The sequence below is a fragment of the Vigna unguiculata genome, chromosome 8 (assembly GCF_004118075.2).
Source record: "Vigna unguiculata cultivar IT97K-499-35 chromosome 8, ASM411807v1, whole genome shotgun sequence".
NCBI classification, from domain to species: Eukaryota; Viridiplantae; Streptophyta; class Magnoliopsida; order Fabales; family Fabaceae; genus Vigna; species Vigna unguiculata.
In genome coordinates this window covers 18,667,262-18,673,283 of record NC_040286.1, presented here as the reverse complement: position 1 = coordinate 18,673,283, position 6,022 = coordinate 18,667,262, and positions in this window count along the sequence as shown.

The window sequence follows — 6,022 nt, the reverse complement described above, 5'->3', positions numbered from 1 at the left end:
GAGGATCTTTTAATTTCTACAGAATTACTATTAGTTTTGTTCTTGTTTTTCAAAAATTTTGAGAACCTCTTTACCATTAGTCTCAAGGCTTCACTGTCAGAGTTATAATCATCATCATCATCTGCATATTCAACCTTTTTGGAATTAGATTTTGCAACAGATTTTACAAAACTTTTTAAGGGTATAATGTGCCTCTTTTCTCCATCATCTTCTTCCTTGAGTCTTCCAAGCTCTAATTCATGTTCCCTCAAGTTTCCAAAGAGAGTGGCTATGTTCATGCTAGTTGTCAACACCCAATTTCGTCCGGGTAAAAAAATAATAATTTTGTTTTCAGAAAATAATTAGGAAAAGGAGGAAATAAAAAAAACACAAAAGAGCAGTGAATTTTAAATTTATTTCAATCTCATTTTAAATTTAGTTTAATCTTGTTTTAATTTATTTAATCTTGATTTCTTTAACTTGTTTATTTTATGTTATTTTATCTTTTTTATTTTATTTTAATTTTAAATTTTTGTTTTTATTTTTTTAATTTTGATTTTAATCATATTTTGTTTACTATTTTTTATTATTTTATTTTATTCCTTGTTCAAAAAATATGTATATAAAAAATGAAATGAAAAAAGAGAAGACCAAGAGGTTAACGTAACGTCTCTGATAGTTAGGGGTGATAGCTAGCTGGCCATGGTCATGATGGCTGAAGAAGGAAGGAGTAGGAAGCAACATCTGCTTTTAGCCTTATCCCACGTCTCGAGGTGGGAAGGGAACAGACTAGAGGCACAACAAATATCATCAGAGTCCCTTCATTCAGGCTTCACCTTCTTCACTCATGGAGGCTTTCCCTCATTCTGTTCTCAAAAAAACAAAAACAGCACCTTCATCCTCACATTCTCAACACCACATAACCCAGCCCAATACCACTGTGAATCATCATCACCTCCATAGCCTGTCAATACCACTATGCATCATCACCACCTCCATTAACCATCATCACCGTCCCCACACTTCTCCATTATCATCCAACGCCTCCATTCCCCAATCATAATAACTCCAAACCAATCATAAGAATAGAAACCAACATTGAAATAGAAAATAGATAGCAGAGGAAGAAGAAGGTTGAATGGCCAGATGAAGGAGGATAACCAATTGTCGGCGGCATTGTCAAAGTTTCAAGCGAAGGATGAAAGCGTTGTTATGGCAGTCTCGGTTAGAGGGAGGAGACGCGGTCAATCACGGTGTTGGTCTTAGGAGTGTCTCGCGTAGAAGGAAACAAAGGTGCACGGTCGCCGGCTCCAGGCCGTGCCGGTGAGGGTGAGCGATGGCACGAGAGTCGGGGATGTTCATGCAGATTGCTTTGTGCGAAGCAAACCAGAGAGCGACGTAATCGTCGGTGGAGCTCCCGACGCTGATTGGCGTCATCGCCGGAGGCTTGGGTCGGGGCGGCCGTGTGGAGTTCACCGGAGTTGGGGAAGATGACCCTTGGTCATCACGTGCCGCATCCATGGAGGGAAGAAAAGGGTTGTCTCGGCTCCTCTTTCTTGTTTGAAGGAGGGAACCCTAAAGATGGGGATGTAAGAGATCTGGGCTGAGGCTGGCCATTTCTTTGTGTACCGCCGGTTATTAACTCATGCACCCCCATATTTTATGTTTCAGGCTTGTTTATTTTATTCATACACCCCACTGTTGTTAATCCCACATCCATAGGTCCCTATCATTTTCTTCATGTCATCAATAGATGGGGGAAGCCCAAAAATAGGGTGCCTTGATACCAAATCAAACTGGGCCAACTCCTTAGTCAGTCCTCGTCATCTCGTCCAACCCCTTCTAAGCCATTGGAAATTTTATGCATGTTGTTTAGATGATGCTTCAAAGGACAATAAACTGATTAAACCAAAGAATTGATTTAAAAAAAAAACAACAATGTCTCAGGAAGAGGGGAACTCCCTGTTATCTTACCAAAAGTAAGGGAAAGGAAAATAAACCAACTAGGAAATTCTTTAAATCCAATCCCTTCCATATATATCCACTATCTTTTCTGACACAAAACTCATACTTCATTTAAATTCTTCTCGATACGCCAAAATTGAGGTAACTTTGTGTATTTCATGAGTTTCTCGCCCTAACATTCACGTATCCATATTCTCAAGCACTTGTTCTAAAACACCAAAATTGGGGGTAACCTTTTTGGGAACTCTTGTGTTTTTCGCCTTGACATTCACAAGTTACTTCTCCTTTGAGCGGTGTGTGAGGAACAATGTACCCATATGGCTACCTCAGTCTCCTTCAAACTCTTTCTAAATGTTCATGGCTTTTCACTCACTTGTGAATTCAAGCATGTTATACTAATGTCGCAAATTAGAAAATCAAGGATATAATCATTTTATATGTTGGACCTCGAGATGTGTGACATCCCTCACTTTCATGGGACATTCAAAATCAATGAGTCTGATGATTGCAAATAAAACAATTGACTCAGGCATGCATAGAAAAATCAAAAGACAAGACACAACTAACCCTTTTCTACCACGCATTCAGGCTTTCATGCATATCAGGGTTTCGACACCCTAGTTTTGGCATTAAGGTTTTAACACCTTGAGTAACGAGAAAATGAAAAGGGTTGTACATACATTCATCATTCATGAGTTGGCATAATGACATGCATCTTGCACAAACAACCATAACATATGTTGTCCTCAATCCAAAAAAAATCTTTTGGATAGAAGCCTTTTTCATTCGTATGAATGGTTATCGAATCCTTCCCCTTCAAAAACACAAAAGGATCAACATACATTCATGTTTCCTCCTTCAAGTTACAAAATCCTTATCAATCAAGTTTTTCTAGCATATTGGGGTTCTGACGCCCTAATCATTGCACCAAGGTTTTGACACCTTGTTTTCTTCTGCATATCGGGGTTATGACACCTTGATCCCTGCAACAAGGTCTTGACACCTTACTCCTCCTGCATATCTGGGTTTCGACACCCTCATCCTTGCATCAAGGTTTTGACACCTTGTTTCTCTTGCATATCGGGGTTACAACACCTTGATTCCTGCACTAAGGTTTTGACACCTTGTTTCTCTTGCATATCGGGGTTACGACACCCTGATCCCTGCACCAAGGTTTTGACACCTTGTTTTCTCCTGCATATCGAGGTTACGACACCTTGATCCCTACACTAAGGTTCTGACACCTATTTCTGATGCATATCGGGGTTACAACACCGTATCTCTGCACTAAGGTTTTGACACCTTGTTTCTCTTGCATATCGGGGTTACGTCACCCTGATCCCTGCACCAAGGTTTTGACACCTTGTTTTCTCCTGCATATCGAGGTTACGACACCTTGATCCCTGCACCAAGGTTTCGACATCTTGTCTCTCTTGTCTAAGTTATGGTTCCTACGCTTTGCCAAGGTTCTACATCTTGTTTTTCTCCTTATTAAGTTGGGGTTTCAACATTCTGTCAAAGTTTCAACAACTTGTTTCTTCTCTTTGAAAACATGGCTACCAATGTTTGAACGCCTTGTCAACTATCTCTTGCAATCAATACTCCATTTCAAAATAGGTTGATTTTCATCCTACATATCTCCACAATAATGAGTTTGATGATTGAAAAGAGAACAATTGACTCTAGCAAATTTTCAAAAGGCAGAGCATAACAAGTTTTTCATCATGCATTCATACATTTCAGGATCTTGATCTCTACAATAATGTTTTGATCCCTTGTGCTTGAAATAAGAAAACATGCTTTTTATCATGAATAACAATTTGCATGATATATCATCGTTCATGTATTGACACCAGATTCGAAAAGCAAAAACCTTGACATCATGAACAAGCGAACATTTTCATGCATCATACATCTTCAACCATTGTTTCTTCTAAAGGAATCAATCTACAAAAATCATCTTGACATTTCTTAAATTGAGGATCATCTTCAAAGACCTATATATCCTCTAAGCCCAGTTTCGTACTGGCCACCAAGCCCAGTTTTGTACTGGCCCACCAAGCCTAATTTCGTATTGGCCCACCAAGCCTAGTTTCGTACTGGCCCACCAAGCCCAGTTTTGTACTGGCCCACCATGTAACATCCCTAAGGAATATTACTGATATTAAATAAATAAAATTCAAATAAAATAAATATTGCATTTAATATAAACTATTTCCCAAAACACGGGAAATTTTAAAACTTTAATTTATAGAACTGAAATAAAAGTCAATGGCTCCCGACTAGGTTACATAATATTCTCAAAGCTAAAATAATAAACATATATATATATATATATATATATATATATATATATATATATATATATATATATATATATATATATAAACAAAAACATCCCCTACTAGCCCTCGCTCCGAGTCTAAGCATCTCCTGGCCCACCTGTCACATCATCTGCTCCCGGATAACAAGTTATCCGATCATCGCCACACACACAGAAAGGGTGAGCTATGCACAATATACATAAACAAAACATGAATATAAATATGTTCCCTAACCCAAAATAACATAACTAAAATTCTCATATTTTTCAAATAACCCAACCATGACCTCAGAGTCCTTTATGAGTCATATACATGTACTAGGTCTTGGGACTTCCTTGTGCTCCCACGAAACTAACTCATTCGTGGTCCAACCCGATGAGCCTATCCCGCTCATAGTCCTGCCCTACAGACTCCTCGTCCGTAGCAAAAACATCTAAGTCTCACACTTGGACCTTGGCACGCACGCAATCACCATATTATGGACTCCTCGCCCAATAGTAGCCGACGGGAACCTAACAGTTCCTTGCCCATCATGCGCTCGACACATGCAATCACTATACTAATGACTCATCGCCCATTAGTAGCCGACGGGAATTCAACCAGTTCCATGCCCATCATGTGTCCAACCACCAAGCACATCCCAGACCCCTATTGGACTTAGTCCTTCAAGCCCAAACACCACACACATGTACATACATCCTATACATAGGATAAAGGAACCAAATCGCACATACCAGCACACACAAACATGGAATTTCGCATAAACTCGCTTAAGCTAGGGACTCTCGCCCAAGCTAGACCCTCAGTCTCGCTTAGGCTAGTCCACCTCGCTTGAGCGAGCCTAAAACAACAACACCATATCGTTATCTCGCTTAGGCGAGATCCTCTCGCTTGGGCGAGTCACATCTTCGCCCAAAACAACACACAAACCTCGTCTAGACGAGGTTTCAACAAAAACATCACCACTGCACTTCGAGAACTCGCTTAGGCGAACGACTCTCGCCTAGGTGAGGGTGTCCCTCGCTTGAAACTCAAAACCCCTCGCCCGGGAGAGATTTCACGCTCAACATTCCCAAGTCCCTTCGCGACCTTGCTTAGGCGAGTGAATCTCGCCTGAGCGAGAAGCAAGTCGCTCAACACTGATGCTGGGTCGCCTAGGCGAGAAAGGCGAACCAACACCCAAACACGAGACCATGCAACTCTCGCCTAGGCGAGAAGGAATCGCTTGGGCGAAACATGCAGAGTTTCGCCACTGCTCGTGCCTCAGAAATACCCAACCATTACCAATTCGGGATACATTCATATTCTCTATCTCTAATTCATCAATCAAACCATAAAACGCATTGCAAACACAATTTTGGACCCTCAAGACGCAGTGTGAGTATAACCCAATTTAACAGTACCCAAAACCCTCGTCCAATTCATACAATTGCATAACATGACTTTCCCTACAATCTCAATTAACCAAATTCTGGACCACAACACATACCACACGAATTTCTCAATCAAACAAAACCCAATTAGGCAAAACACAGTAACATACAGTATCGAAAACGCACACGTTTAGCACCCCTAACCTGAAATTTCCTGCTTAAAACTTGAAATTGGAAGGTTCCTTTGATCTCCAATGACTGATCTTATCACCACTTCCGTCTCTCCTCTCTACTTCATTCCCAATTCTCTTTTCACTCTCAATTTTCGCCCTCCTCTCAAGTTGCCACAGAACAATTGCAGAAACCCTTCTTTTTACCTAA